Below are 21,795 nucleotides of genomic sequence, written 5' to 3' on the forward strand. Positions count from 1 at the left end.
AATGGAGGCATGAACCCACTATCGAGCATAAATACTCCCTCTTGGAGTTAAGAGCAAAAACTTGGCCAGAGCCTCTACTAATAACGGAGAGCATGCAAGATCATAAACAACACATAGGTAATAACTTGATAATTAACATAACATAGTATTCTCTATCCATCGGATCCCGACAAACACAACATATAGAATTACAGATAGATGATCTTGATCATGTTAGGCAGCTCACAAGATCCAACAATGAAGCACAATGAGGAGAAGACAACCATCTAGCTACTGCTATGGACCCATAGTCCAGGGGTGAACTACTCACTCATCACTCCGGAGGCGACCATGGCGGTGAAGAGTCCTCCGGGAGATGAATCCCCTCTCCGGCAGGGTGCCGGAGGAGATCTCCAGAATCCCCCGAGATGGGATTGGCGGCGGCGGCATCTCAGTAAGGTTTTCCGTATCGTGGCTCTCGGTACTGGGGGTTTCGCGATGAAGGCTTTAAGTAGGCGGAAGGGCAACGCGGGGGGCCACACGAGGGCCCCACACGCCAGGCTGGCGCGGCCAAGACCTAGGCCGCGCCGCCCTAGTGTGGCGGTGCCTCGTGGCCCCACTTCCTTTCCCCCTCGGTCTTCTGGAAGCTTCGTGGCAAAATAGGACCCTGGGCGTTGATTTCGTCCAATTCCGAGAATATTTCTTTACTAGGATTTCTGAAACCAAAAACAGCAGAAAACAGCAACTGGCTCTTCGGCATCTCGTTAATAGGTTAGTTCCAGAAAATGCATAAATACGACATATAATGTGTATAAAACATGTAGATATCATCAATAATGTGGCATGGAACATAAGAAATTATCGATACGTCAGAGACGTATCAGCATCCCCAAGCTTAGTTCTGCTCGTCCCGAGCAGGTAAACGATAACAAAGATAATTTCTGGAGTGACATGCCATCATAACCTTGATCATACTATTGTAAGCATATGTAATGAATGCAGCGATCAAAACAATGGTAATGACATGAGTAAACAACTGAATCATAAAGCAAAGACTTTTCATGAATAGTACTTCAAGACAAGCATCAATAAGTCTTGCATAAGAGTTAACTCATAAAGCAATAAATCAAAGTAAAGGTATTGAAGCAACACAAAGGAAGATTAAGTTTCAGCGGTTGCTTTCAACTTATAACATGTATATCTCATGGACAATTGTCAACATAGAGTAATATAACAAGTGCAATATGCAAGTATGTAGGAATCAATGCACAGTTCACACAAGTGTTTGCTTCTTGAGGTGGAGAGAAATAGGTGAACTGACTCAACATTAAAAGTAAAAGAAAGGTCCTTCAACGAGGAAAGCATCGATTGCTATATTTGTGCTAGAGCTTTTATTTTGAAAACATGAAACAATTTTGTCAACGGTAGTAATAAAGCATATGAGTAATGTAAATTATATCTTACAAGTTGCAAGCCTCATGCATAGTATACTAATAGTGCCCGCACCTTGTCCTAATTAGCTTGGACTACCGGATCATCGCAATACACATGTTTTAACCAAGTGTCACAATGGGGTACCTCCATGCCGACTGTACAAAGGTCTAAGGAGAAAGCTCGCATTTTGGATTTCTCGCTTTTGATTCTTCTCAACTTAGACATCCATACCGGGACAACATGGACAACAGATAATGGACTCCTCTTTAATGCATAAGCATGTGGCAACAATTAGTGTTCTCATATGAGATTGAGGATATATGTCCAAAACTGGAACTTCCACCATGATTCATGGCTTTAGTTAGCGGCCCAATGTTCTTCTCTAACAATATGTATGCTCCAACCATTAAGGTGGTAGATCTCTCTTACTTCAGACAAGACGGACATGCATAGCAACTCACATGATATTCAACAAAGAGTAGTTGATGGCGTCCCCAGAAACATGGTTATCGCACAACAAGCAACATAATAAGAGATAAAGTGCATAGGTACATATTCAATACCACAATAGTTTTTAAGCTATTTGTCCCATGAGCTATATATTGCAAAGGTGAATGATGGAATTTTAAAGGTAGCACTCAAGCAATTTACTTTGGAATGGCGGAGAAATACCATGTAGTAGGTAGATATGGTGGACACAAATGGCATAGTGGTTGGCTCAAGGATTTTGGATGCATGAGAAGTATTCCCTCTCGATACAAGGTTTAGGCTAGCAAGGTTATTTGAAACAAACACAAGGATGAACCGGTGCAGCAAAACTCACATAAAAGACATATTGTAAACATTATAAGACTCTACACCGTCTTCCTTGTTGTTCAAAACTCAATACTAGATATTATCTAGACTTTAGAGAGACCAAATATGCAAACCAAATTAGCAAGCTCTAGGTGTTTCTTCATTAATGGGTGCAAAGTATATGATGCAAGAGCTTAAACATGAGCACAACAATTGCCAAGTATCAAATTATTCAAGACATTTTAGAATTACTACATGTAGCATTTCCCGATTCCAACCATATAACAATTTAACGAAGAAGATTCAACCTTCGCCATGAATACTATGAGTAAAGCCTAAGGACATATTTGTCCATATGCAACAGCGGAGCGTGTCTCTCTCCCACACAATGAATGCTAGGATCCATTTATTCAAACAAAAACAAAAACAAAAACAAACCGACGCTCCAAGCAAAGCACATAAGATGTGACGGAATAAAAATATAGTTTCAGAGGAGGAACCTGATAATGTTGTCGATGAAGAAGGGGATGCCTTGGGCATCCCCAAGCTTAGACGCTTGAGTCTTCTTAGAATATGCAGGGGTGAACCACTGGGGCATCCCCAAGCTTAGAGCTTTCACTCTCCTTGATCATATTGCATCATACTCCTCTCTTGATCCTTGAAAACTTCCTCCACACCAAACTCGAAACAACTCATTAGAGGGTTAGTGGACAATAAAAATTAACATGTTCAGAGGTGACACAATCATTCTTAACATTTCTGGACATTGCATAAAGCTACTGGACATTAATGGATCAAAGAAATTCATCCAACATAGCAAAAGAGGCAATGCGAAATAAAAGGCAGAATCTGTCAAAACAGAACAGTTCGTAAAGACGAATTTTAAAATGGCACCAGACTTGCTCAAATGAAAATTCTCAAATTGAATGAAAGTTGCGTACATATCTGAGGATCACGCACGTAAATTGGCATATTTTTCTGAGCTACCTACAGAGAGGCAGGTCGAAATTCGTGACAGCAAAGAAATCTGTAACTGCGCAGTAATCCAAATCTAGTATGAACCCTACTATCAAAGACTTTACTTGGCACAACAAAACACAAAACTAAGATAAGGAGAGGTTGCTACAGTAGTAAACAACTTCCAAGACTCAAATATAAAACAAAGTACTGAAGTAAAATAATGGGTTGTCTCCCATAAGCGCTTTTCTTTATAGCCATTAAGATGGGCTCAGTAATTTTAATGATGCTCGCGCAAGAAATAGGAGCAAAAGAGAGCATGAAGAACCAAATTTAAAACACATTTAAGCCTAACCCACTTCCTATGAAAAGGAATCTTGTACACAAATAAATTCATGAAGAACAAAGTGACAAGCATAGGAGGATAAAACACGAGTAACTTCAAAATTCTTAACATAAAGAGTGGAAACTTAATATTATTAAGATGCATATAACCATGTTTCCCTCTCTCATAATAACTTTCAGTAGCATCATGAACAAACTCAATAATATAACTATCACATAAAGCATTCTTATCATGAGCTACATGCACAAAATTATTACTCTCCACATAAGCATAATCATTACTACTAATTGTAGTGGGAGCAAATTCAATAGAATAGCTATCATTATTCTTCTCATCACCATAATCATCATATATAGGAGGCATATTGTAATCACAATTAATTTTCTCCTCAATGCTTGGGGGACTAAAAATATCATGCTCCTCAAAACCAGCTTCCCCAAGCTTAGAATTTTCCATAGCATTAGCAACAATGGTGTTCAAAACATTCATACTAATAACGTTGCCATTAGCATGCATATAAAGCTCCATAGGTTTTTTAATTTTCTCTTCAAACACCTCATGTCCTAACTCAAGATAAAGTTCATAAAGATCTCTAATATTTTTGTTGTTTTCCATTAAGCCTAGCTAGTGAAGTCACACAACTTAGTATTTTTAGGAGTATTCATTTTAACAGTAGTAAATAAAGCAAACTAGATAAATAAAATGTAAGTAACTAAATTTTTTGTGTTTTTGATATAGAGAACAAGGCAAGTAAATAAAGTAAAACTAGCAACTAATTTTTTTTGTGTTTTGTTTAAGTGCAGCAAACAAAGTAGTAAATAAAATAAAGCAAGACAAAAACAAAGTAAAGATATTAGATTGTGGAGACTCCCCTTGCAGCGTGTCTTGATCTCCCCGGCAACGGCGCCAGAAAACAGTTGCTGGCGCAAAGTTGACGTGGGAGTTAGAGATCTCAGTGGTGTAACTTTTCTTCAGGTCCCCGGCAATGGCGCCAGAAAACAGTCTTGATGCGCGTATAATTGACACGTTCGTTGGGAACCCCAAGAGGAAGGTGCGATGCGCACTGCAGTAAGTTTTTCGTCAGTAAGAAACCAAGGTTTAATCGAACCAGTAGGAGTCAAGAAGCACGTTGAAGGTTGATGGTGGCGAAATGTAATGCGGCGCAACACCAGGGATTCCGGCGCCAACGTGGAACCTGCACAACACAACCAAAGTACTTTGCCCCAACGAAACAGTGAGGTTGTCAATCTCACCGGCTTGCTGTAACAAAGGATTAACCGTATTGTGTGGAAGATGATTGTTTACAGAAAACAGTAAAACAAGTATTGCAGTAGATTGTATGCGATGTAAAGAATAGGACCGGGGTCCACAGTTCACTAGAGGTGTCTCTCCCATAAGATGAAAGCATGTTGGGTGAACAAATTACAGTCGGGCAATTGACAAATAGAGAGGGCATAACAATGCACATACATGACATGATAAATATAGTGAGATTTAATTGGGCATTACGACAAAGTACATAGACCGCTATCCAGCATGCATCTATGCCTAAAAAGTCCACCTTCAGGTTATCATCCGAACCCCTTCCAGTATTAAGTTGCAAAAAAACAGACAATTGCATTAAGTATGGTGCGTAATGTAATCAATAACTACATCCTTAGACATAGCATCAATGTTTTATCCCTAGTGGCAACAGCACATCCACAACCTTAGAACTTTCTGTCACTGTCCCAGATTTAATGGAGGCATGAACCCACTATCGAGCATAAATACTCCCTCTTGGAGTTAAGAGCAAAAACTTGGCCAGAGCCTCTACTAATAACGGAGAGCATGCAAGATCATAAACAACACATAGGTAATAACTTGATAATTAACATAACATAGTATTCTCTATCCATCGGATCCCGATAAACACAACATATAGAATTACAGATAGATGATCTTGATCATGTTAGGCAGCTCACAAGATCCAACAATGAAGCACAATGAGGAGAAGACAACCATCTAGCTACTGCTATGGACCCATAGTCCAGGGGTGAACTACTCACTCATCACTCCGGTGGCGACCATGGCGGTGAAGAGTCCTCCGGGAGATGAATCCCCTCTCCGGCAGGGTGCCGAAGGAGATCTCCAGAATCCCCCGAGATGGGATTGGCGGCGGCGGCGTCTCAGTAAGGTTTTCCGTATCGTGGCTCTCGGTACTGGGGGTTTCGCGATGAAGGCTTTAAGTAGGCGGAAGGGCAACGCGGGGGGCCACACGAGGGCCCCACACGCCAGGCTAGCGCGGCCAAGACCTAGGCCGCGCCGCCCTAGTGTGGCGGCGCCTCGTGGCCCCACTTCCTTTCCCCCTCGGTCTTCTGGAAGCTTCGTGGCAAAATAGGACCCTGGGCGTTGATTTCGTCCAATTCCGAGAATATTTCTTTACTAGGATTTCTGAAACCAAAAACAGCAGAAAACAGCAACTGGCTCTTCGGCATCTCGTTAATAGGTTAGTTCCAGAAAATGCATAAATACGACATATAATGTGTATAAAACATGTAGATATCATCAATAATGTGGCATGGAACATAAGAAATTATCGATACGTCAGAGACGTATCAGCTATGTGGAATCAGATTTTGCTGCCGATTTGGATAAGAGAAGATCTCTCACAAGTTATGTGTTCACTGTTGGTGGGTGTACTGTGAGTTGGAAGGAAACATTACAACCTGTTGTTGCCCAATCTACGATCGAAGCAGAATATGTTGCAATTGCTGAAGCTTGCAAAGTGTCTGTTTGGTTGAAAGGTTTGTATGCTGAGCTTTGTGGAGATGATTCTTGCATTAACTTATTTTATGACAGTCAAAGTGCAATATACCTTACTAAAAATCAAATGTTCCATAAGAGGACATAGCACATTGATATCAAGTACCACTCGCGACATTGTTGCTCAAAGTAAACTGAAGATATGCAAGATAAGTACTCATGATAATCCTGCTGATATGATGACAAAGCCGGTTCTTGTTTCCAAGCTTGGTTGGTATAACTGTTTAGCCTAAGTGGTTGTTGGCGCCATCAAGTGTTTTTTCTTTGTTGTTGAGGATATTGTTGCAGTTGATGCTACAAAATAGAATTTGTCTCAAGGTGAAGTTTGTTATATTTTGATCCAAATTCATATACTAAAGGGAGGCTAACTTCTGACGAGCGGAGCGATACCCGTCGCCAGTAGGCTTGTTACGGATCGTTGCCACCGCCTATATATACATCTTGTAAGCAGCTAAAGTTTATCAGATTATAAGATAACTCACGGCGTTTGTAAACACTCCTCGATGTAGTGAAGTTTTGATGGCTGGCGTCCGTGGTTTTTTCCCCTTCTATGTTGGAAGGGGTTTACCACGTTAAATTTCGTGTCTTCGCTGCGTTTTCTTTTATCGTTCTCCGAGCCTTTTAGACTTCAGTAGAAGTGTAGAACGTCGATTGCCACATGCATTATTTAAAACAACTAGTTTTGGACACGTTGGGAACACGAGAGTGAGATCCACGCTGCTGAGTGCTGACATCTGGTTGAGTTATGTTCACAGACTTCATATTGTCAAATTTGTCACTCCAAGCATGTTTCTTTTTGCAATAAATAACTTATGAAAATCGTTTAAGTGTACTTTTAATATTTTTCTTAGATGTCGTGAGGTTGTCCACTTGGTTAGTGTCTTCATATGGGAGGGATGAGGCCATCTCTAACGCGGCGACCAATCCCGCACCTCCGCGCGTTCGGATGGATCGCGTCGGACAAAATCCTGACACAACGCTGCGACGCATCCCAAAAGCGGATGGCCGCAGTGTTCGGAACGACCCAAATCTGGCCCAAATGTGGGCTAGGTTTGCATGGTCGCGGATGGCATGCGGCGTTCTCGCGCGTCCACCTGCTCACCTCCCAGGCCCACCTGTTGGCGGGCGAGTCCTATTAAATGAGGACATGGAGAGGGGGACTGTCCCTATCCAGTCCCCACTCCACTCCACACGCTCGCTCGAGCTTCCGCGCCGCCATGGCCCTTAATCGCGAGTTCGAGCCTAGCGCGAACTACCACTAGGCCGACAGCAACCGGCGAGCCGCGCCGGCGCCTTTCGACATGGGGCCGGTGGCGCCGATTCACGAGCAGATCTACGTCACCGTCGTGGTGGCGCAGATCTTCTGGGAGGCCGGCGCCCCAATGCAATGGGGCGACGTGCACCTCCCCCACAGCTGGCACCTGAGCCCAGATCGGGTTCCGGTGCCGCCGACCTCGGCCATCGGCCGCGGCTGTCTGGCGGAGATCCAGCGGCGGTGCACGTAGCTGCTGGCGGACCTCCGGAAGGACCCCACCTACAGCGACACGAGTCCCTACTGGGACTTGTGGTTCGAGGTGGAGCACGATGTGCGTCGACGCACCTGCTTCACCTCGGCGACGGCGAGGCCGAGGGCAGGCCGCCGCCCCGGTGGCCTCTACATCGATGAGCCCGCGGCTGCTCCGCCGCGGGCTGTGCCAGTGCCACAGGCCCAGCCCGAGGAGGCCGACGACCCCGAGCTGCGCGCCGCGCTCGCGGCATCCCACGAAGTCAACGAGCTCGAGGAGCTGGCCAAATGGCCGCACCTCGTAGAGGAGTTGCGCGCTTCCACGCTCGAGGAGGAGGCCAGGAAGGCCAAGGAGGACACCAACGCGTGGGCATTCCTCGACATGGCACGCCAGTAGGAGGAGATCACACGCCAGGCCGCACACCGGGAGGAGGAGCGCCTACTCTGCCTCAAGCACGTGGCGGAGCTTGAGGCCGTTGCGGCGGAGCAGTAAGAGAAGGAGGTGGCGCGGCTGGCACGCTTGCGCAGGCCGGCGAGCCCTCTAGACCCGTATTCTGCCTGGGAAAGGGCGCAGTGGTCGCCCTGGCCGGAGTCCTCAACTCCCTCTGGCGTTTCCATCCAGAACAACGCGTCGCTGCCGGGAGGCGTCGTCCTCATCGACGGCGACGACGACGAGTACTACTGGGAGTAGGTGGCGCGCCAGCGGCCACCGCATCCCAAACCCTAGCCGAGGGTTTCTACTTTTTTTTAGTTAAAGCCCATATAGGGCTTTCTTTTGTGCAAAATTTGTCCAAAATAGGGCCAAGTTTAATGAAATTTAGTTTAAATTAAATTTATTTTTGTTTTTGTTTTTGTGGTCTTTAATTTTGCGCTGCGTTCGCGCATTGGATGCACAGCACGATCTAAATGGACCATCGGTCAGGTCCACGTATCCGTGCGGCCACCCAAACAACCCAATCTTGACGGGATAACGCGTCCGGTTTGGATCGGAGTGTTAGAAGACCTGAGAAGATGAAACATGTGTCAACGTAAGGCTGGCGTCAGGTCTCGGTGAACTCTTCTTGAAAGTTGATCTCCCAACTCCTAGGATTCACCATATTGTAAAACCCCACTATCGAAACTAAATATTTGTCTAAACATTTGTCAAAACTACTTCAAAATTTGACCCATAGGTTTAGCGCCAAAAAGAAAAGTAGACTTGTAGTTGTGCAAGTCGGCGCCAAGACAACACGACGCCCAAGCATGTCGGCACCAAGGCACAAGGGTGCTTTGGTGCTAATTTAACTTGGTGCCGAACTCACTAGACATTTTTGTGTTGTACTAAAGGATAATATGAATATCCATCCTAAAGTTTAATGCTTATATTTTTCAAAAAAATTAAACCAAGTAAAGTTTGATCAAACTTTTAGAAGAGTCTAACATTAAATATGACATTTTGTAGATCCATATGAAAATATATTTCATTATCTATGTAATGATATTGATTTTGTATTTTGCATGTTAATGATTTTTTGTAAAATTTAGTCAAACTTAACATAGTTTGACGTTTTACAAAAATATAAGCCTTAACCTTTGGGATGAAGGTAATATTTAACAAACTAGTTAGTACATCACATTGACTCTTTTTTTGATGATGTGTTCTTTATTAAACTCGAAATTTCACATCAAGTCATAAGAGTTCACACGTACCAGCTGCATAGCTACTATGCACACAACCACTATTAGATCACATTGATAAACAAATGACATGCGTGGATAATTTTCTGTGTAAATCCATTTATTTCTTATTTGAAAAGACTCGTTAATAAATCAGTTCAAACTCCTCACGTTCTACATTATCAGTGCAAACTTCAAACTCTTGTATGTTCTGCGCTTTTGCGTTAATCATCTTAGCTTTGTCGCCTGAAATGCTCATCCAAATGATGCTTTCAGAAACATGATTTCATTTTAACTCAGGGAACAAGTTAATAATTACATGACGGTGCAAAGAGAAAGGAGAAGGACATTACTAGCTGCTGGAAGCAGAACAAAATAGCCTGATCAAGACCCAAGAGCTACGTTTTTTTTAAACAAGGATAGGCGCCTGGGGGAGCCAGCATTTCATTTCAGCTCAAATACAATGTACAACATGTAGTACAATTCCCTGGAGATTATGAGCTACGTGACATGGCACTTTCCATCGAACGGAACTTTCAGAGAGGTCTCATTTTTTTTAAAAAAGTACCGATCTAATTAATACTCCCTCCGTTTCTTTCTATAGTGCCTATAGATTTTTGGCATTTGTTTCAGAATATAAGGTTGTAGCTTGGTTTTTTTTCAATTACCCCCTCCCCCGTTCAGCTCTCACACAACATGCGTGAGAAAAATCCATACAAAATTGGAAACAATTAATTAAGATTCCTAATGCATGGCCCAATGATTCCTTAAAATTAGGCAGCAATGTTTTAGTTTCCTTAATTGAACTTGACAGCACATATATGGAGAATCAACAAGAGAGATTTGTGGGATTTGTTATGGTAAGTTAGGAAGATATGGATTTCCCAAATTTTACGTTGATCTTAAATCGTTCAACTAGGGGATCTTGTGTAAAAAATACTCTTACGCTAATTTCTGTGCCAAAAAAACTATAGGCACTATAGAATGGAACAGAGGGAGTAATAATATAAATGATGTAAAAAAAAGGTACTTGAACGACCTAACCACGATTACATATACACTAGCAGAAGGCGGAAGGCGCCTTAATTTCTCTGGGCTAGATCGATGAACAGAAAAGTCAAAGCCCTCTCCCACTTGCCCGGAGTGTGAAAGCGAAATATATCGTGCATGGAACGTTGTTTTGTTTAGGGACGGGTCAGGTCGACGCCGGGTCGGGCCACCCAACATGTGAGATGGATGGATCATGAGATATTGAGATGTGATCCTCGCGTCGCCGCTGCGTATCCTCGCCACTTCGCCAGGCGTTCTTTATGAAAAAGAGCTTATTTGGATTGGACCGGACGTCGCTTTGCGATAGGCTCGTGTTCGGTGAAGAACTTCGCACATTGTTTCTTTCCCCTGCAAAAAAAAGTAGTACCATGTGTTTCTGTTCACTGTCTGCATTGCTACATGAGCAACAGATGGTCACGGGCAGGATATCCCTATTTGTTTTTAGCGAAACCTAGTACAAATGTAGACGATCATACATACATACACTCACCTCTAAAAACGTACGCACGTACACCCTACGTTTATGATCACTTTCGAGAGACTTAGTTTAAAAAATTGATTCGACGGGTCTTGAGATTGATGAAGCCATCACAAACGCTTCGCTATCGACGGGACTATTAAGATGAAATCGTGGGATGTCACGGTTTTACCGAACCAAAAGAAAAAAAAACCCCGATTTGCTAGTTTTTAGTCAAGTCCTAAACCGTCCAACTGCATCACCATTCGTGCACAAATAAGTTGCAAGTTTGATTGTGACTAAGTTTTTTTTTAATTGTAAGCGGGGATGCAGCAAGAAAAATAATCTGAACCGTTGAATTTGCTTTGGTCATTCCTGCTAGCCATGAGTTGTAACATTGGTGGCAACTGAGATATAATGACATCATTTCACAGAGAACTAAGTTAATTCTCAGTCGGCTAAGAATTAGACACCCCTCGCCCCTCAAAATGCCTGCGCAGAATCTCTCCCACACACGCGGCTTACCTAAAAATCGAAAGAAGATACACCACCTCCCTACATGCTAAATTGACTTGAAATTTTAGTTATCCCAGTTCATAACAATAAAGTATCCCCGTTCGTAGCAATAAAGTATCGGCTACATCATGTGAGTTGACACATGAACAAACTGAAAAACGAACATAGCTCACTACCCTGACGCGGGGCCCCGAAACAATGCTCTTTTCTCTGTCTTCGGTGGTAGCCGGATCCAACAATGATGATGCATCACGTGTTGTTTCCCTAGAAGGCGCGGTTGAGGTGATGCTCTCGTCCCTCCGTTGGGATTAACTTCAGGGGAAACCCTTGATTCTTGTCTTTGGACAATGGCTGCATTTCGGTATCTGTTTCGCTCACGAGGACTTCGTTGGAATTGTGCTTTGACCAGTGTGATGAGAGGAAGACGATGGTGATGGAGGAGGGTGTCGACGAGTTCCTTCGTTGTCTTGGTAGAGGTGAGGCCTTAGGGTTAGCGTGGAGTCTAGAGTGGTGGCTTCTTTATTTGTTGGGTGTCGGTTTTGGTTGCTATGGTGACATTTCCGTCGACCAGTTTTGTGCATGACATTGGGGTCGGCGTGTGCCCGTTGTTTAGGTTGTAGCCCAAGCGGCGGCTCTGAAGTTCTTGTAGAGCCAATACTCTAATTACTTGAGTGAAGTTCCAGTTTTTTTTCGAGAGCTAACCTGGATTTCCAATAGAAACTAAACTAACAAAAAACCGGTTGAAAAGAAAAATGTTTCAGTTCTTGTGTAACAGAGAAGGCGCATGATGTCTACGGGTGCTTCTATTCTTGTAGACAGTGTTGGGCCTCCAAGAGCAGAGGTTTGTAGAACAGCAGCAAGTTTCCCTTAAGTGGATCACCCAAGGTTTATCGAACTCAGGGAGGAAGAGGTCAAAGATATCCCTCTCAAGCAACCCTGCAATCACGATACAAGAAGTCTCTTGTGTCCCCAACACACCTAATACACTTGTCAGATGTATAGGTGCACTAGTTCGGCGAAGAGATAGGGAAATACAAGTGGTATGAATGAATATGAGCAGTAGTAACGGCGCCAGAAAAGTGCTTGCTGGCGTGCAGTTGATGATAGTAATATTGCAGGAAGTAAAGATGCAGTAAAACAGTAAACAAGCGATGATTGCAGTATTTGGAAACAAGGCCTAGGGATCATACTTTCACTAGTGGACACTCTCAACATTGATCACATAAATAAATAAGTTCTCTTCCTTTGTGCTACATATACTCTTGTTTGATAATGAACACCATTCGTTGTGTAGGGCTACAAGAGCACCTCAATGCCGGAGTTAACAAGCTCCACAACATTCGGCATTCATGTTTAAGTAACCTTTAGAGCATAATAGATCTTTGCAACTTAAACCGAGTACTAACATAGCATACACACTGTCACCTTTACACTATGAAGGGGGAATAAATCACATCAATACTATCATAGTAATAATTAACTCCATAACCTACAAGAGATTATGATCATAACCTACGCCAAGTACTACATGTTGGAGATATGCCCAAGAGGCAATAATAAAAGTGGTTATTATATATCTTTATGTTTATGATGAATGTTTATATATCATGCTATAATTGTATTAACCGAAACATTGATACATGTGTGTTATGTAAACAAACAAATGAGTCCCTAGTAAGCCTCTTAACTAGCTTGTTGATTAATAGATGATTAGTTTCATAATCATAAACATTGGATGTTATTAATGACAAGGTTATATCATTATATGAATGATGTAATGGACACACCCAATTAAGCGTAGCATAAGATCACGTCATTAAGTTATTTGCTATAAGCTTTCGATACATAGTTACCTAGTCCTTATGACCATGAGATCATATAAATCACTTATACCGGAAAGGTACTTTGATTACATCAAACGCCACTGCGTAAATGGGTGGTTATAAAGGTGGGATTAAGAATCTGGAAAGTATGAGTTGAGGCATATGGATCAACAGTGGGATTTGTCCATCCCGATGACGGATAGATATACTCTGGGCCCTCTCGGTGGAATGTCGTCTAATGTCTTGCAAGCATATGAATAAGTTCATAAGAGACCACATACCACAGTACGAGTAAAGAGTACTTGTCAGGAGACGAGGTTGAACAAGGTATAGAGTGATACCGATGATCAAACCTCGGACAAGTAAAATATCGCGTGACAAAGGGAATTGGTATCATATGTGAATGGTTCATTCGATCACTAAGTCATCGTTGAATATGTGGGAGCCATTATGGATCTCCAGATCCCGCTATTGGTTAATGGTCGGAGTGAGTACTCAACCATGTCCGCATAGTTCGCGAACCGTAGGGTGACACACTTAAAGTTGGATGTTGAAATGGTAGAACTTGAATATGGAATGGAGTTCGAATATTTGTTCGGAGTTCCGGATGAGATCCCGGACATCACGAGGAGTTCCGGAATGGTCCGGAGAATAAGATTCATATATAGGAAGTCATTTTATAAGATTTAAAATGATCCGGAAGGTTCTATGGAAGGTTCTAGAAAAGTCCGGAAGAAACCACTAAGGAAGGCGGAGTCCCAGAGGGACTCCACCTCCCATGGCCGGCCAACCCTAAGGGGGAGGAGTCCCAAGTGGACTCCCCTATGGGGGCCGGCCACCCCCCCCCCCCCCACATGGAAGGGGGGAATCCCACCCCAAGTGGGATTCCCACCTTGGGTAGGTTTCCCTATCACATGGAAGGTTTTGGGTTCGGGTCTTATTCGGAGACTTGTAGTCCAACACTTGGGGCTTCCACCTATATAATGAGGGGCCAAGGGGAGGGGGCCGGCCACCGAAACACCACAAGGTGGCCGCACCCCTAGATGGCCGGCGCCCCCCTCTCCGCAAACCCTAGCCGCCCCACTCCTCCTTCTTCCCCGCACGCTTAGCGAAGCTCCGTCGGGATTCTCCACCGCCACCGACACCACGCCGTCGTGCTGTCGGATTCAAGAGGAGCTACTACTTCCGCTGCCCGCTGGAACGGGGAGGTGGACGTCGTCTTCATCAACAACCGAACGTGTGACCGAGTACGGAGGTGCTGCCCGTTCGTGGCGCCGTGATCAAGATCTTCTACGCGCTTTTGCAAGCGGCAAGTGAACGTCTACCGCAGCAACAAGAGCCTCATCTTGTAGGCTTTGGAATCTCTTCAAGGGTGAGACTCAATAATCCCCTCGTTGCTACCGTCTTCTAGATTGCATCTTGGCTTGGATTTCGTGTTCGCGGTAGGAAAATTTTCGTTTTCTATGCTACGTTATCCTACAGTGGTATCAGAGCCGTGTCTATGCATAGATGGCTGCACGAGTAGAACACAATGGTTTTGTGGGCGTTGATGCTTTTGTTGTCTTTAGTTTGAGTACTTTGCATCTTTGTGGCATAGTGGGATGAAGCGGCTCGGGCTAACTTTACATGACCGCGTTCATGAGATTTGCTCCACGCTCGACATGCAAATTGTATTGCATAAGTGGCTTTGCGGGTGTCTGTCTCTCCTACTATAGTGAAGATTCAATTTACTCTTCTATTGACAACACTAGTATCACCGTTGTGGTTCATGTTCATAGGTAGATTGGATCTTACTCGAAAACCCTAAACCATGTAAAATATGCAAACCAAATTAGAGAACGTCTAACTTGTTTTTGCAGGGTTTGGTGATGTGATATGGCCATAATGTGATGATGACTATGTATGAGATGATCATTATTGTATTGTGGCAACCGGCAGGAGCCTTATGGTTGTCTTTAAATTTCATGTTGAGTAGTATTTCAAAGTAGTTGTAATAGTTGCTACATGGAGGACAATCATGAAGACGGCGCCATTGACCTTGGTGCTTCACCGACGATGATGGAGATCATGCCCGTTGATGATGTAGATCATGTCCGTGCTTTGGAGATGAAGATCAAAGGCGCAAAGACAAAAGGGCCATATCATATCACATATGAACTGCATGTGATGTTAATCCTTTTATGCATCTTATTTTGCTTAGATCGCGACGGTAGCATTATAAGATGATCCCTCTCACTAAAATATCAAGATAATAAAGTGTTCATCCTTAGTAGCACCGTTGCCAAGACTTGTCGTTTCGAAGCATCTCGTGATGATCGGGTGTGATAGAATCAACAAGTGCATACAACGGGTGCAAGCCAGTTTTTCACATGCGGATACTAAGGTGGCCTTGACGAGCCTAGCATGTACAGACATGGTCTCGGAACACGTGATACCGAAAGGTAGAGCATGAATCATATGATTGATATGATGAACACTTTGAGTGTTCGCCATTGAAGTTACATCTTGTCTCGTGATGATCGGACTTGGTGTGGTGGATTTGGTTCGTGTGATCACTAAGACAATTCGAGGGATATTGTTTTGAGTGGGAGTTCACCTAGTTTTACATTTTGTTAAATTAAAATTTGAACTCAATTTGTCATAAACTTAGTCTAAACTATTGCAAATATGTTGTAGATATGGCGTCCCCAATCACCAGTTCCTAGAGAAAGAAAAGCTTAAGAGCAACGGTAGCAACTTCACCGACTGGTTCCGTCATGTGAGGATCTTCCTCAATGGCGGAAATCTGCAATATGTGCTTGATGCACCGCTAGGTGACCCTCCTGCAGAAACTGAAACCGATGAAGTAAAGAATGTTTACGCGACTCGGAAAACTCGATACTCTCAAGTTCAGTGTGCCATCCTGTGCAGTCTGGAAGCCGATCTTCAAAAACGTTTTGAGCACCACGATCCACATGAGTTAGTCAATGAGTTGAAAACTATCTTTGAGACTCCTGCGGCCGTGGAATGCTATGAAGCATCGAAACACTTCTTCAGCTGCATGATGGAAGAAGGCAGCTCCGTTAGTGAGCACATGCTCGCCATGACCGGGCATGCGAAGAAACTCAGTGATTTGGGAATAGTGATTCCTAACCGACTGGGGATTAATCGTGTCCTTCAATCACTGCCACCTAGTTACAAGAACTTTGTGATGAACTACAATATGCAGAACATGAACAAAGAGTTACCTGAACTCTTCTCCATGCTAAAATCTGCTGAGATTGAGATCAAGAAAGAGCACCAAATGTTGATGGTCAACAAGACCACCAGTTTCAAGAAACAGGGCAAGTCTAAGGGAAAATTCAAGAAGGGTGGCAAGAAAGCTGCCATGCCTCCTGTGAAACCTAAGACTGGCCCTAAGCCTGATGCTGAGTGCTATTACTGCAAGGAGAAGGGACACTGGAAGCGTAATTGCTCCAAGTTTTTGGCGGATCTGAAGAGCGGCCTTGTCAAGAAGAAGAAAGAAGGTATATCTGATATACATGTTATAGATGTTTATCTTACTGGTTCTCGCACTAGTACCTGGGTATTTGATACTGGTTCGGTTGCTCATATTTGTAACTCGAAACAGGAACTAAAGAATAAACGAAGGCTACTAAAGGATGAAGTGACCATGCGCGTTGGAAATGGATCCAAAGTCGATGTGATCGCTCTCGGCACACTTCCTCTACATCTACCTTCGGGATTAGTTTTAAGCCTCAATAATTGTTATTTTGTACCCGCGTTGAGCATGAACATTATATCTGGATCTTGTTTAATGCAAGACGGTTATTCATTCAAGTCTAAGAATAATGGTTGTTCTATTTTTATGAATAATATCTTTTATGGTTGAGCACCTGAAAAGAATGGCTTATTTCTGTTAGATCTCGATAGTAGTGATACACATATACATAACATTGATGCTAAGCGAATTAAATTGAATGATAATTCTACTTATATGTGGCACTGTCGTCTTGGTCATATTGGAGTGAAACGCATGAAGAAACTCCATACCGATGGCTTACTTGAATCACTTAACTTTGAGTCACTTGATAGATGCGAAGCATGTCTAATGGGAAAAATGACTAAGACTCCATTCTCTGGTATTATGGAGCGAGCTACTGATTTATTGGAAATCATACATACCGATGTGTGCGGACCAATGAGTGTAGCATCGCGCGGTGGATATCGTTATGTTCTAACCTTCACAGATGATCTGAGTAGATATGGGTATATCTATTTCATGAAACATAAATCCGAAACTTTCGAGAAGTTTAAGGAATTCCAAAGTGAAGTAGAAAATCAACGTAACAAGAAGATTAAATTTCTACGATCTGATCGTGGAGGTGAATATCTGAGTTATGAGTTTGGCATGCATTTAAAGAAATGCGGAATACTTTCACAATTGACACCGCCGGGAACACCACAACGAAACGGTGTGTCCGAACGTTGTAATCGAACTCTCTTAGATATGGTTCGTTCTATGATGTCTCTTACTGATTTGCCGTTATCATTTTGGAGTTATGCATTAGAGACAGCCGCATTCACTTTAAATTGAGCACCATCAAAAATCCGTTGAAACGACGCCGTATGAATTATGGTTTAATAAGAAACCTAAGCTGTCGTTCCTTAAAGTTTGGGGTTGCGAAGCCTATGTAAAAAAGTTACAACCGGACAAGCTAGAACCCAAAGCGGAGAAATGCGTCTTCATAGGATACCCTAAGGAAACTATAGGGTACACTTTCTATCACAGATCCGAAGGCAAGATCTTTGTTGCTAAGAACGGAACCTTTCTTGAGAAAGAATTTCTCACTAAAGAAGTGACTGGAAGAAAAGTAGAACTCGATGAGATTGAAGAATCTCTGCTCGTTGATCAGAGTAGCGCAGTACCGAAAGATGTTCCTGTGCCGCCTACACCGGCAACAGAGGAAGCTAATGATAATGATCATGAAACTTCAAATGAGATAGCTACTGAACCTCGCAGATCGACAAGGGAACTGATACGTCTCCGACGTATCGATAATTTCTTATGTTCCATGCCACATTATTGATGTTATCTACATGTTTTATGCACACTTTATGTCATATTCGTGCATTTTCTGGAACTAACCTATTAACAAGATGCCGAAGTGCCAGTTGCTGTTTTCTGCTGTTTTTGGTTTCAGAAATCCTAGTAAGGAAATATTCTCGGAATTGGACGAAATCAACGCCCAGGGGCCTATTTTTCCACGAAGCTTCCAGAAGTCCGAAGACGAAACGAAGTGGGGCCACAGGGTGCCCAAACCCTAGGGCGGAGCGGCCCCCCCCCTTGGCCGCGCCGGCCTATGGTGTGGGGCCCCTGTGCCCCCTCCTGACTTGCCCTTCCGCCTACTTAAAGCCTCCATGACGAAACCCCCAGTACCGAGAGCCACGATACGGAAAACCTTCCAGAGACGCCGCCAACGCCGATCCCATCTCGGGGGATCCAGGAGATCGCCTCCGGCACCCTGCCGGAGAGGGGAATCATCTCCCGGAGGACTCTACGCCGCCATGGTCGCCTCCGGTGTGATGTGTGAGTAGTCTACCCCTGGACTATGGGTCCATAGCAGTAGCTAGATGGTTGTCTTCTCCCCATTGTGCTATCATTGTCGGATCTTGTGAGCTGCCTAACATGATCAAGATCATCTATCTGTAATTCTATATGTTGCGTTTGTTGGGATCCGATGAATAGAGAATACTTGTTATGTTGATTATCAAAGTTATATCTATGTGTTGTTTATGATCTTGCATGCTCTCCGTTATTAGTAGATGCTCTGGCCAAGTTGATGCTAGTAACTCCAAGAGGGAGTATTTATGCTCGATAGTGGGTTCATGTCTCCGTGAATCTGGAGGAGTGACAAGAACCACTAAGATTACGGATGTGCTGTTGCCACTAGGGATAAAACATTGGTGCTATGTTCAAGGATGTAGTCACTAATTACATTACGCGCAATACTTAATGCAATTGTCTGTTGTTAGCAACTTAATACTGGAGGGGGTTCGGATGATAACCTGAAGGTGGACTTTTTAGGCATAGATGCAGTTGGATGGCGGTCTATGTACTTTGTCGTAATGCCCAATTAAATCTCACTATACTCATCATGATATGTATGTGCATGGTCATGCCCTCTTTATTTGTCAATTGCCCAACTGTAATTTGTTCACCCAACATGCTGTTTGTCTTATGGGAGAGACACCTCTAGTGAACTGTGGACCCCGGTCCAATTCTCTTTACTGAAATTCAATCTACTGCAATACTGTTTTACTGTTTTCTGCAAACAATCATCTTCCACACAATACGGTTAATCCTTTGTTACAGCAAGCCGGTGAGATTGACAACCTCACTGTTTCGTTGGGGCAAAGTACTTTGGTTGTGTTGTGCAGGTTCCACGTTGGCGCCGGAATCCCTGGTGTTGCGCCGCACTACATCCCGCCGCCATCAACCTTCAACGTGCTTCTTGGCTCCTCCTGGTTCGATAAACCTTGGTTTCTTTCTGAGGGAAAACTTGCTGCTGTGTGCATCATACCTTCCTCTTGGGGTTCCCAACGAACGTGTGAGTTACACGCCATCAAGCTCTTTTTCTGGCGCCGTTGCCGGGGAGATCAAGACACGCTGCAAGGGGAGTCTCCACTTCTCAATCTCTTTACTTTGTTTTTGTCTTGCTTAGTTTTATTTACTACTTTGTTTGCTGCACTAAATCAAAATACAAAAAAATTAGTTGCTAGTTTTACTTTATTTGCTATCTTGTTTGCTATATCAAAAACACAAAAAAATTAGTTACTTGCATTTACTTTACTTGATTCATCATGTTTCCTTTTAATTTTACCACGAAAGACATACCGGTAGGACGTGGGTCTATAGTTGGGAGAAATAATATAGAAGAATTTTTCAATCATGTTAGTACCATTGAAAATTTTGAAGATAGACACTTGGTAGACCTTGCGCCTACTTATGAAATTGCTGCTGCACATTTAGTTCGCCTGTTGGAAACTAAATTTGTTAATCTTAATCCTATAATCCAACACATGTTTCTCACACTTGGTGATATGGAAGAAGGGGAAAAGAAAGATTTTGTTTTAGAAACCCTTCTTAGAGAATTTGGTGGTCTAGCAAGAGAAGCTAGAAAGGTCTTTGCTAAATTTAATATGCTTGGTTCACATACTAATTTTGTTAGTCTCCTTGAAAAGATGGACATGGATAGAATAAGATACACTAATAATATTGATGATGGTGGGGAGATCAAAGCACCAATACCATGTAAACTCTTAGCTATGAATGATGCACTAGAAAATAACTATGCTTGGCTTGTTCCTGAAAATTTGTTTGATGAGAGTAGCACGCCTAAGACTAATGAAAAAGGAGATGCTAAAACTTATGTATCTAATATATTATGCCTGGTTGAGAAAACTCCGCACCCCGCTGAGAATGCACCACCCTTTGATAATACTTGATACACACTTTCTGCGCCTAGCTGAAAGGCGTTAAATAAAAGCGCTTGTGGGAGACAACCCATGTTTTTACCTACAGTACTTTGTTTTTATTTTGTGTCTTGGAAGTTGTTTACTACTGTAGCAACCTCTCCTTATCTTAGTTTTGTGTTTTGTTGTGCCAAGTTAAGCCGTTGATAGAAAAGTAAGTACTAGATTTGGATTACTGCGCAGTTCCAGATTTCTTTGCTGTCACGAATCTGGGTCTACCTCCCTGTAGGTAGCTCAGAAAATTAAGCCCATTTACGTGCATGATCCTCAGATATGTATGCAACTTTCATTCAATTTGAGCATTTTCATTTGAGCAAGTCTGGTGCCATTTTAAAATTCGTCAATACGAACTGTTCTGTTTTGACAGATTCTGCCTTTTATTTCGCATTGCCTCTTTTGCTATGTTGGATGAATTTCTTTGATCCACTAATGTCCAGTAGCATTATGCAATGTCCAGAAGTGTTAAGAATGATTGTGTCACCTCTGAATATGTTAATTTTTATTGTGCACTAACCCTCTAATAAGTTGTTTCGAGTTTGGTGTGGAGGAAGTTTTCAAGGATCAAGAGAGGAGTATGATGCAACATGATCAAGGAGAGTGAAAGCTCTAAGCTTGGGGATGCCCCGGTGGTTCACCCCTGCATATTCTAAGAAGACTCAAGCGTCTAAGCTTGGGGATGCCCAAGGCATCCCCTTCTTCATCGACAACATTATCAGGTTCCTCCCCTGAAACTATATTTTTATTCCATCACATCTTATGTGCTTTGCTTGGAGCGTCGGTTTGTTTTTATTTTTGTTTTGTTTGAATAAAATGGATCCTAGCATTCACTTTATGGGAGAGAGACACGCTCCGCTGTAGCATATGGACAAGTATGTCCTTGGTTTCTACTCATAGTATTCATGGCGAAGTTTCTTCTTCGTTAAATTGTTATATGGTTGGAATTGGAAAATGATACATG

Source organism: Lolium perenne, chromosome 6 (genome assembly GCF_019359855.2).
Source record: "Lolium perenne isolate Kyuss_39 chromosome 6, Kyuss_2.0, whole genome shotgun sequence".
In the NCBI taxonomy this organism is placed as follows: Eukaryota; Viridiplantae; Streptophyta; class Magnoliopsida; order Poales; family Poaceae; genus Lolium; species Lolium perenne.